Below are 13,223 nucleotides of genomic sequence, written 5' to 3'. Positions count from 1 at the left end.
ATGTGTCACTTCTTGTATATTAATACAAGTGCTGCTACCAGGAATATTGGTACCACTAGCCCACAGAGCATTATTTTATGATATATTGATTTAATATTAGTTCTGAAGAAGTCATATTTGACTCAAAACGTTAAGTCTATTTTTCTCTTCACAGATGCTCAGACCTGCGGAGTATTTCTAGCATTTTCTGCTTTCTTTTCAGATTTTCAGCATCCACAGTATTTCACTTTTACTCTATTGTTTTAATGGGCATTTGGATCACCACAAACAATGGAAAACATAATTCTAATAAGATTCAGCAGTTCCTTTTGAACAGTACCAACAATTTTTAGCAGCAATGCCTTGGCCCTCATTTTGTTTGTTATGAAAAATTACTTTGCAAATTCAACAGTGCACTGATCCATGAAATCCTATCCTAGCTATCTTTCAGAATTCATAAACGCAGGAACAAAAACTGCTATGGGGAATTATCACAAAGAGCTCACCACATGAACAAATTATAGCTTCTATCATATTTATTTTGGGAAGTTGATACTTTGTTTATTTCATCAAGTTTAATTTAATATGGCATTGCGATTAACAGTCAAAGCTAAGGCAATGTGGCAGCACATCACAGAGAAGATCCGATTTCCTGAAACTATTAGAAAAAAAACAGTTTTGCTCATTCTCCAGATTCTAGCAGAAAATCGAACAGGTTAATACAGAGAGCATGGATATTCATGATATATCATGGAACAGAATTATGTGTAGAGAACTTAAATGGTGCAATGGATCAGAAACACTGTTCCTTGGAAGTAGAATTGAAATAATATAATACAAAAACAAAAATACCTGGAAAAACTCAGCAGGTCTGGCAGCATCTGCGGAGAGGAACACAGTTAACATTTCGAGTCCAAATGACCCTTCAACAGAACTAAGTAAAAATAGAAGAGGTGAAATATAAGCTGGTTTATGGGGGGTGGGACAAGTTGCGGAGAGGAACACAGTTAACGTTTGGGGTCCGAATGACCCTTCAACAGAACTAAGTAAAAATAGAAGAGAGGTGAAATATAAGCTGGTTTAAGAGTTGGTGGGGGCAGGGGGGGGGGGGGGGGGGGGGGGAGTGGGGAGAGAGACAAATCTGCCCTTTGAATGGGTCCTGGATCTAATTTATCTCCATAACCACTTCCAAACCTGGACATTGATTTTTGGATGCCCCCGGTTGAATTCACCTCATCTACAAGACAACTTCATCCCACCACAGCACTTTAATTTGGAATCTCTCACATTTCCCTGTCCTCTTTGCAACCTGGAGACATTCCTCTTAAGCCCTGTCATGCCTACATAACCTGAACTCCATATTCATTCATCCTCTTTTTCTGTTCCCCAAGTTTCTCTTCCATCTCTCTCGTGCCCAGTCCGAACTCGTCTGGCTCCACCTCCTGCTTCCGTGACTGCCCCACTTCTCACTAAACTACAAGTCACCCAACTTCTGTTGCAGTACCTCATGCTAGCTGGTATTTAAATATTTCCCTTTACTCAGGTACTGTATTCCTTCCATTCAAAATCACCACATCCTCCATTAAAAACCCTACTCTCAACCTCTTAATCCTTGAAAACTACCATCCCGTGCCCAAGTTCTCTTTCCCCGCCAAAGTCACTCCTAAATCTATGCTCACTTTTCCCACAACTTCTCATTTGAACCTCCTTAATCAGCCATCCAACCCCACCAAAACAATAAAACAGTCCTAATCAAAGTCACAAATGACATCTTTCAAGCATGTAACAGTGGTGCATTATTGCTCCTCAACCTTTCTACAGCCTTTGACATGTCAACTATCTTCCACCTACCAGTATGACTCTCCATCACTGTCCAGCAGAGCTGAACTACCCTCACTTCGTTCCACCCTTATCCAATCATATCCAAAGCAAGGTTACTCATTCTTTCCCCTCCAATCCCCTCGCTCCCCTACCATCACCTTCTGTAGTACCTCAGGAAATATTCTAGGGCCTATCTTCTTCCTCATTCACATCTAATATTTATATATGTTCACAAAAAGTGTGTTCTTTATAAGGATACAATTTTTAAGTATAGTCCCTCAAGAATACTTCCTATCCCACTAGTGACAAATTATAATGTCACATATACTTGGTGGTTCATCAAAATACATTCATCTTTAATTATTTAATATAAACATCCCTGTTGGGAATCAATTAGACCAAAACAATAAACTTAATTTTTATTCTAAAATTCTGCGTTTCTTTTGAAGGCCGCACAATTATTGAAGTAGAATTTCCGCCAACTCCAGCATGATGCCACCACCAAACACATCTTCCCTTCACCCCCCCGACGGCATTCCGTAGGGATCGTTCCCTCCGGGACACCCTGGTCCACTCCTCCATCACCCCCTACTCCTCAACCCCCACCTATGGCACCTCCCCATGCCCACGCAGAAGATGCAACACCTGCCCCTTCACTTCCTCTCTCCTCACCGTCCAAGGGCCCAAACACTCCTTTCAAGTGAAGCAGCATTTCACTTGCATTTCCCCTAACTTAGTCTACTGCATTCGTTGCTCCCAATGCGGTCTCCTCTACATTGGAGAGACCAAACGCAAACTGGGCGACCGCTTTGCGGAACACCTGCGGTCTGTCCGCAAGAAAGACCCAAACCTCCCTGTCGCTTGCCATTTTAACACTCCACCTGCTCTCTTGCCCACATGTCTGTCCTTGGCTTGCTGCATTGTTCCAGTGAAGCCCAACGCAAACTGGAGGAACAGCACCTCATCTTCCGACTAGGCACTTTACAGCCTTCCGGGCTGAATATTGAATTCAACAACTTTAGATCTTAAACTCCCCCTCCCCCCATCCCCACCCCGTTTCTCCCCCTCCCTTTTTTTTCAAGAATTTATATAGATTCTTCTTTTCCCACCTATTTCCATTATTTTTAAATCTAAAACTAAAACACCCCACCCCCACTAGAGCTGTACCTTGAGTGTCCTGTCTTCCATTCTTAATTAGCACTTTTCTTAGACAAATATCACCACCTTCAATACCTCTTTGATCCTTTTGTCTGTGACATCTTTTGATTATCTGCTCCTATCACTGCTTGCTTATCTCCACAATCACCACACCCTCAACTTCTCTCTCCCCCCGCCCCCCCCCCCCACCTTAAACCAGCTTATATTTCACCTTTCTCCTAACTATGCTTCAGTTCTGCCGAAGGGTCGTGAAGACTCGAAACGTTAACTGATTTCTTCTCCACCGATGCTGCCAGACCTGCTGAGTTTTTCCAGGTAATTCTGTTTTTGTTTTGGATTTCCAGCATCCGCAGTAGCTTTTAGCTTTTTGTTTTTATTATTGAAGTAGAATGTTTGTTTAGAAAGTATGTAATGCAAATAGAGAAACCACATCAGACGAGTGCATTTTTTTGAAGAAATTGTTAGATTTACTCCATCAAATTGATTCTTTTAGAATATTTGGAAGAATTAGCCACTGTGATTGTGCGACTATGAGGAGAAAATTAATAGGTATGTGTATGTGTAAAGGAAGTGAGGACAAACCAGTCCAATAGCTAATTACCATACAATTTTATTACTTTATTTCCCTTTCAATCGAATTGTACAGTAACATTTCTCAGCAGAATATTTTCACATGAAACCTATAGTATGAAGCATGAATTATTCAAGTTTATGCCAAATTTACTCTTCAAATAAAATAGTAGTTCTCCTTCGCACATGATCACATTTCCCTAAATACTCTTCCAATAAATGACCTTAAACTTTACACAAGAAACAGAAAAAACACTAAATAAAACAATTCCCATTTTTCAAAAAATCTGTGCCATTCACTGTTTATGGATTACTACATCTGTAATCCCAATTGTACAAATACGCTAAACACTTATTGACATTCCTGATCATTTCAAGACATCAGCTCCCCACTGGAGAATTCAAATGCTCCATTTTAAAAATTGTTTCAGGAGTGTGATGTCAGGGTGGGTTAACCATGCCACTTTTGATTTTGAATCCACCCGAAACTGAAAAATCTTTTTTTCCTGCTCTACGATCCCTATGTAAAAAAGGTGAAAAGTCTCAAACCAGTTGTTTGTGTACTTAGAGTTATAGCAGAACAGTTATGTCCTCAGAAATGTGCTGGAAATACAAATGGGGGGGGGGGGGGCAGAAAAATAACAGTTTTGCAGCAGCGGATGAATTAGATGTTGGGGGTGTTATGACCGATGCAGTTGGTAAAGCGGGGTTATTTGAATATCCCAGAGGGAAACTTAAAATTATAGGTTATGACAGTCGTTTAATGTGTGCTGTTTGAGATGTGACTCTAAATTCAGGAATCAGACTGTCAGTTTGAGGTTTTACATTAAACTAAAGGAAACATTTTATTAATTTACACAGGTTAAAAATATATATACACATGGCTACAAATTGCTATCATAACTTTTAACAAATTCCCAAACAAATCTCCATTAAGGCAACAGCAATCCATAGACTTAACCAGACACCAAGCAAAGCATATTTCACCCTACAATTTCAAAATGAGATTCTTTTCACTTGGCTCCTGTGGAGCCAGTTTTTTTGTGTGTTTGGAAAAATATACCTTATTCAAAAAATATCTGAAAGAACATTACAAAACCTTTCAAAATGGCCATCACAAAAAGTGCAATCATATTCAACTTTTCCACACCTCATGATCTATGAACATTACAGACATTTCAACATGGTCATTAAAGACAGTGCAATGGTATTCAAGTTATCAACATAGGTCATGTTGTTATGACCGATGCAGTTGGTAAAGCGGAGTTATTAAAAAAGTCCCAGAGGGAAATTTTAAACAACTGTCATAACATATAATTGTAAGTCTTATGTTTGAGATGTGACTCTAAATTCAGGAATCAGACCACTAGTTCGAGGTTTTACATTAAACTAAATTAAACATTTTATTAATTTAAACACGTTAAAATATATGTACACATGGCTACAAATTACTATCATAGCTTTTAAGAACTTCCCAAATTAATCTCCATTAAGGCAACAGCAACCCAAAGACTTCACCAAATACCAGGTAAAGCATTTTCACCTTACGATTTCAAAATGAGGTTCTTTTCACTGGGGAGCTAGTTGGAGGCTTGCAGTTGCCTTTTGTCCTTACATTGCCTCTGCTCTGCACACCAGAAAACTGCTGAAGTTATACCTACCACCACTGATTGTCTCACCAGCCTCTTTAAACTTCACCTTTTAACAATGAAACCCCTTTCATAGTATCAATTTTATTAGTAATATAAACATATTGCTTGGTAGCTGCTAGATAGGCGTCAGTTTTCACCCTACTTCTTGAATGCTCTATTCAAAAAATGCAACCGCACGCTATTTCTCTTACATATCAAAACTAGTTCACAAAGCACCCAGATTAGCTGGCTTTAATCCAATTAAGACACACCCTCAGACTAAACCTCTATTTTAAAAGAAAAATATTTTCCAATAATATTATATACTCTAATAGCTTCATGACAGGGGTTTATGGCACATTGTTGCTTTACTCTTCAATTGTGGCCTGGGAATACTTGTTTTCAGGCACCCAGAATTAGCATGGTAAAATATTCCATTATAAAGAGGTGAATGATGATCACATAAGTTTGTGCATCCAAATTGTTTAAAATGGAACATTTTATTTGGATTAAGCTCCAACTCAACTTTGCCTTACCACAAATCCGGAGAGATCCTGATCCGGAAAACAGTAACCATATAACTGATTTGGTGTATCAAACAATCTTTTCTAGTTAGATGCATAAACCTAGTAGCAATTTCACAAAAGCTACAAAAAGTTTGGAAGAAATGGCCTGAACTGTAAAGACCAATTAAAACATATTTCAAAGTTAGATTTCAATAATAACATGCTCTTCAGGCATTACTTTTCTCAAAATGCATAACCACCCTACAATTCTTGACATAATAAGAGTCATTCAATAGATCCTCCTTTTCAACTCTTAGTCCTGAAAGTACATTCAATTTCTAATGTTTTAAAAAAGCTAACCGCATTTGTCTCACTTTTTGTTTCAAACTCTAATGCTGTCCACCTTTCTAAGTAACATCCTTCATTCAGCTCCATTATTGTAGACAAGCATCAAATCTTATCCTCATCAGGTCTATAGAATCCTCAGCTTTTCTTTCCTCCTACAATCCTCAGGCTTTAAGCTAAGACTGTCATCTCATAATTAGCCTCGTCATCTTTTACTCTTTCCAAGCATACTGACCAGCAACCTTACAGCTTCACCTTGAGTTGTCTGTTAAAAAAATACTGCCACATGTCTTTCATTGTTTTCCACTTGACAAGATCATCGCAACTTATTTCGTTCAATTTACTGTGATATATGCTATCAAAAAATATTAAACTAATTAAATGAAAACTTTGTGGTTTGATTCAAACATCTTAGCATGATTCAAGGGCAAAATAAACACAGATGCATGATATGGCTCAGAGGCAAAATGATGAAACCAGAGACCAAAATTAAAGAGAGCAGAGAACTTTATATGATGAGTACCACATTGAAAAGGCGAGTGGTCAACATTTCTTGTGCATTAATGAATGCATGAACAACTCATCCAAAGTTGTAAGTTTGGAGAGAGGGGAAAACTGCCTGATTACAGCCTAAAGCAGATAACTGCACAACATATGAGTTTCCAAGCAGGAAAGAAGAGCCAAGAACCAGCTTTAGTGACTAACGTTAAAATGCGACTGCCACCAACTTTCTTAATCGTTTTCTCCTCATTTGAATTTTTTGCTTATTAAGATTAGAAATATCTGCTGGCAAAGAATATTATTCAGACATTGTGCAGCAGCATTAAACACACTCAGTTCACAGGAAGCTTTTCATGGCATACCAGGTGTTTGATCACTTAGGTCACTCAGACCATGGCCTAAGTCTCAAGGCACAAGTGCCACCACCAATCATCATGAGTGCACCCAACATAAAGTTGCTGAGGTTTTCCTAGTTTTGGTTTTTCTTCCTAAAGTCACATTGAGTTTCATTTTGAAGTCGCAAGTTCCTGGACTCTAAAGCAACCCTGCTGGAGTTGAGCCCCAAGGATCCAAATTCCAAAACCTGAGCTAACAAAGGAAAGTTCAGTTTGAACTCCCCCACTTCCCCCCCCCCGCCGCCAATGAAGGGTGAATAATGGAAAACACTATATAAGCGGTTGTGTATTTCAGCATATTAATTTTAAAATGTTCCAAAAAAACTATTTCAACTGTCATTCAAAGCAATTTTGATTCAAAAATTAATAAATTGAAACATAATCAGCATAGACTACAGTGGATATTTTTTCTTCTCTTCCCCAAAATATATAGACAGACAAAAACATTTCAAAAATAAAATTCAGGTCATGAAAATGAACTGAAATAAAAACTACAATGGGAAGAGGAATTTTTTTTTAAATGGAGGCTTGACATGTGCCACGTTACAGTGAAACTGCAGGTATAATGGCCAATTCCATTATCAAGCTACAAAATCATAAAACATCCCTTTGAATTTTCGACACTTTACACATATGACAGCCGAACTAAGATGAGTAAATATTGGGGATCTCAGCTGTTAACTTTTAAGCTGATTTTACCAAAGTGATCATCAAGTTATATCTTCAAACTTCTATATACTTCAGGTCAGGGTAACTTATACAGGGTGTTTCAATAAACTTATTCATGCGCTGTGATGCATTGAATTGCCTATCCAATACAAACCTTTTCAACTTCTACCGACTTCTATTAAGTAAGAGATAGTAAAGAATTCAAAGTAGCAGTGCAGGTGCAATTTCACTTCATCAGAAATAAGTTTAATCAGGATGACAGTCTTAGCTGCAAAGTGCTGCAACTAGACAGAGGGGAATGTTATCCATTAATGAAAAGAAAGCATGTAATTTAGTGACAGGTTATTCTTAAATTTGGCTGATTTATCAAGACATATGAAACAAAAGCCAACATAAATAATTCATAGATGGAAAATAATAAATAATAAATCAAACTGGAGTCAAAACCTGGGTGAAACTATTAAGACACTAAACGCTTGATTAACACAATTTAATGCAGAATTTTAAAAAAAAATCACATGCAGTTGGAGGATCAAAGGAAATTTAACTTCAAGTAAATCTTGGATGGGGGAATCGGGGTGTGTGGGGGAATCCCGTGGGGTTAGCCTGGGTCCTTACAATAGTTACTCAGAAGTTTGAAGAGGTTTTAATTCTTCTAACTTTTTCTGAGTAACTATTGGTATAAGCCGGGCTGAACCATCCGAAGTTTGCAATTTAAATCGCGTTTTCGGATGGTTCCCAGTGCAGCACAATTGTCCAGGTGAAGTGTGCACTTCTGGGCAATTGCCGTTCAAATCCTTACCTGGGAACTTCCTAGAGGGATACCCCAGCGCATCTTTGGAGTACCCCCAAATCTGACACTGGGGAGCTCGGAAGTTACAGGCCATAAAAACTACAATAAAGAACCAACACAAAAGAAAATTTACTCCTGTCAAATGCCCCTTTGAACCACTACCATAAATGCCGCTACTAGCCTATGATTAATGTTAATAACATAGTAACAAACTTGAAGCCTTTAAAAATAAATTCTGATATTTAATAGCTTTGACTTCAAACTGAAAGTATTATTGGAACCAGGCTACATTGGAATTTCACTTCACCAGCATGGATACAGTACCTTTCAATTACACAAAAAAATAAATTTATGCAAGTTGTTAAGGAGACATCTTGCCATTTCTAGATTTGGGACCCATCTCAGTTCAACTGACTATAACAGTATTTTCACACTAGCAACATTGCTCTCTCCAATCTTGACTCTTGCATGAAACTGACCTTCTGTTCTCTAGATTCTCCCCCATTCAACTTACAATCACTTACATTATTCCTGGTCTCCATGCTAACTGACACCATTACTGGTTCCCTTTCCTCAGGCACCATAAATGCCCCTTCAAAACATCTTAGTAACTCTCGTCCTCTTTGACTGATCTGCCCTGTTTACATTTTCTAATCTCCATTTCTCCCTCAAGTTCCTGAAGTCATAGAATCATAGAATGATACAGAACAAAAAGGTGTCAGTCTATCATGCCTGTGAGAGTTCTTTGAAACAGCTCAATTTGTCCCATACCCAGTTTTTAAAATTATTAAGGTATATATCCCAAAATCCTTTTTGAAAGCTTATGGCTCAGAATTTGTGGTTGTAATAATGGCGAGACTGTCAGTGCTTACTATTATTATTGTGTAAAATTAACAGCAGCTTCTGGTGTCCGCATGTATGCAGTTAGCTACAGAAAACCAAAAGGTACAGTCAGTGATACTCTGCACAGGGTACGCTGTTGAGTGTTTGCACATGGAATAATTAGAAATCACTGATTTGTTGTGAACATTAACTATTTGCACACTATTCTCACAGTACAAACAATGAAAATGTTAAACTTTGTCCAATCAGGAGTAACTGAGTTTTTAAACAATATACTCTGTCGTAGTTAGGTTGAACAATCTCTCTGCCCAGAAAAACTACATTTATAAGTGTGGAATTCCATTCCTTCAGAAGAATGACATTTAAATTGAATATTTTTAATAAAATAAAAAAGGTGTTTGTTCCGTTATTCATATTCATCCTTTAACCTCAGTTTTAAGTTCCCATTTTTATTTCACTATAGCAACATAGGAGCAGGAATAGGCCATTCGGCCCATCAAGCCCACTCTGCCATTCATACAGATCAGAGATGGCTGATCATCTACCTCTACGTCATCTTTCCCCACTATACCCATTTCCCTTGATGTCATTATTATTCCAGAAATTTATCCATTTCTGTCTTGGTCAGTGATTGAGCTCCCACTGCCCTCTGGGGTACAGAATTCTAAAAGATTCACCATCCTCTGACAAAAGAAATTTATACTTTCTGTATGATTTAAATTTTCTGATTTTTACTTCTGCTTTGCTATTTATGAGTGTTCTGCAATCTGATTGGCTGATCATCTACCTGCCCTATTGTTGGATATCACAGATCCTCTGTCGAAGACACCAAATTGGAAGTGACATTGGAAGAGAGAAAATCTACGTTCTAAAGCCCACTAAATCATGCAGGCAGCATTCTTTCAGGTCAGTGGCGAGTGTCATCCCTTCTTCAATGGCCGCAAAATCCATTCCATTATTGAGTCAGCTTCCATAGCCTTTTAAGCAGTGCATTCCAGATCACAATAACTCACCATTTAAAAATATTTTTCCTCGTGCCACCTCTAGTTCTTCTGCCAATTACCTTATCTCGGAGTCCTCTGGTTACCGACACTTCTGCCACTGGAAACAGTTTTTCCCTCTTTACTTTAACTAAATCCTCCAAGATTTTAACAGCTTCATCAAATCTCCCCTTAATCTTCTCTGCATGAAAAAGATCAATCTGAGTTTCTCTGGTTTGTGTGTGAGACTGTGGTCTGTCATCCCTGGTACCATTCTAGTAAATCTCAGCACATCCAAGGCCTTGACATTGTTTCTGAAGTGTGATGCCCACAATATTCCAGCTGGGGCCCAGCCAGTGATTTATTAAGAGTTAGCATAAATTCCTCAGCTTTATAAGAGTATGAAAAGAAATATCCTATTAAGTCTTTTTAATGATCTTCTCAATTTGTCCTGCCATCTCCAAGGATGGCAAACCCAGGAGTCTCTGTTCCTGCACTCCATTTAATATTGTACCATTTAGTTTATATGGCTTCACCTCATTCTTCCTACCAAGATGAACTGCCTCACACTTATCTGCATTAAATTTCATCTCCCATGCATCTGTTCAGTTCACCATTCTATTTTTCTCTTTTCTATTTTTACTTAGTTCTGTTGAAGAGACATATGGACTCGAAACGTTAACTGTGTTCCTCTCCGCAGATGCTGCCAGACCCGCTGAGTTTTTCCAGGTATTTTTATTTTTGTTTAGGATGTCCAGCATCTGCAGTTTTTTGCTTTTATCTCATCATTCTATTTATAACCTCTTGAAGTCTGTTACTATCCTCCTCTCTGTTTTATTACATTTGAGCTTTGAATCATCTGCGAACTTTGAAATTATATTCTGCTTAGCCAAGTTCAGGTTATTGATATATATCAGAGTGGTGGCTCCAACTCTGAACCCTGGGGACACCCACTGCATACTTCCCTCCAGTCTGAAAAACAACCATTTACTACTACTCTTCTGCTCTCTGTCCTTTTACCAATTTCAAAAAGCTCCTGCACCTTCAATTCCAGTGTGCCTCCCAACTCCATGCATCTCTCTCAAAATTCACTGCTTAAATCCCTCCAAGCTGGAAAAGTCAAGAATGGCATTTTTCTGTGGCTCTTGTGCATTACCCCTTCTGGCTCTCCTCAAACTTCTTGTAGATTTTTTCACTGTTGATCATGTTGCTTTCCTCCACAATTCAGCTTGATACTCCACATGCATACTTCTACCCAACCAGACACAGCCAGTACCTCACCTGCAGCAGCTTCTTTCCCCCTTCCCACAATGCCACTTGCGTTTCCTAAGTTCTACCGACAGCCCCTTTTTCATCTGTATGCTGCTCTTCGGTGAAAGAATCTACAGGCATGCATCAATTTCTACATGTATGCTAACAACATGCAGTTCTATTTCTCCACCACTTACCTTCACATTGCAACTACCAGTCATAATGAGTCACGATTTACTTGAGTGAACATTAGGAAGACCAAGCCATTGTTTTAGCACACACCAAATTGTGCTCTCACCATTCTGAGTTCCATTTGGCCATAGCTCCCATTGTTGAAGACTTAAACTGGGTTTCTTTTCATTAAAGCATTAAATCTGTCAGAACAGTTCTGACGAGAGGTCACTACCTGAAACGTTAGCTCTGTTTCCCTCTCCACAGAAGCTACCAGAACTGAATATTACTGAACATTTTCTAGTTTTTATTTCAAATTTATTGAATGCTGGCAGTAGCAGTAAAATACTTTTCAAAGAATGGGAAATTATGGATTAGGTATCAATAGAATATTTGGATGCACAGAAAACATCTTGTTGACTTGTTCAGTGGCTAATAAGTCATAAGGTTAAGTTCAAAACAGCACATTAACTAAATGAGTCTCCAGCTATGTAACTGCCTTGAAATCAGTCCATAAAATCCTTTTTCAATAATGTTTTCAGTTAATTGTGAAGATAGGAGATGTTATTTTATTTGACAGCAGTAGCTGCCATGGATAAGCAGTTGGCACATCCACGTCATGAATGTACAATGAAATCCACAACAACAAATAATGATTTTTCTCATCACTGGAAATTTGAATACTAATGAACAATAATATCCAACACACACATACCTTGCCATCAGTCTCTTGTGGCAAAGCTCAATGAGTTGGAATTAGTTCTCTCTTTCCCTTATGTCACTGTCAACTTCATACTGTAGGGAGCATCTGTGTATTTACTCCTTCCCTCATGTTTCTGTCTTGGAGTGCTTTTCCTTTGTGTGTTTTTCTGTACTGTTCTGCTTTTCATCATCGCCCCTGAGGTTTTACCACTTTGTTCGCAACTGTTCTTCTCTCTAGATCTGTTGTTGTTATGCATTTGTTCACTATCATATTCAGCTCCACCCCAACGCTTCCTTTCTATTTTCGTCTTTTACTTTGCAATGTTTTTTCCCTTGTTTTTCTCACACCTCAGTATTTCACAGTGGACCGGGGTTTTGGGTGTGTGTGTGTGTGTGTGTGTGTCTCTGTGTGTGTGTCTGTGTGTGGCTGTGAAGAGGCAGAAGAGGGCTGGTGAGGCGAGGAAGGAATTCAACTAAGGCATCAGTCTACTTTCCTAGTCACAGGTGGTACATATTGTAGCCAGGGAGGGATTTGACCTGGGCTGCAGGCTGGCTTTGGGTCACATACCAATCAGGGCTGCGTCCAACCAAAAGTAGGGGCCAGTTTTGGGGTTATTCAGAGATCGTCACTTACACAAGACAAAATGAACACTGCCTGATTTCATTTACCCGATGATCAAAAATACAATTTTGTCTTAAAAATTAGCATTTCCAATTACATAACTAAATAAAAGCTTTGAAGAAAGGTCTTTGGATATCTGTGACATTAATTTTGCAGTATGTAGGGACCTCCTGTGGTCTTCTCTGTTAATACAACAGCTATGTAGTTAACACTGAAGAAGGGTTAAGCTCAAATCAGTAATGTGTTTTTGTTTGAGAATGCAAGTTTTTATTCACTGGCTATGCTC

General features: G+C 38.5%; 1 protein-coding gene across 1 annotated transcript in view; it reads right to left on the bottom strand.

Annotated features, from left to right (window-relative positions):
* Window positions 1-13,223, bottom strand: part of eif3hb (eukaryotic translation initiation factor 3, subunit H, b) — a 165,827-nt gene that overhangs the window by 99,118 nt on the left and 53,486 nt on the right. The gene's annotated exons all lie outside the window — the stretch shown is intronic.

This window comes from Cetorhinus maximus, chromosome 4, assembly GCF_964194155.1.
Source record: "Cetorhinus maximus chromosome 4, sCetMax3.hap1.1, whole genome shotgun sequence".
NCBI lineage: Eukaryota > Metazoa > Chordata > Chondrichthyes > Lamniformes > Cetorhinidae > Cetorhinus > Cetorhinus maximus.
This window is presented reverse-complemented; position numbering and strand designations above follow the sequence as displayed.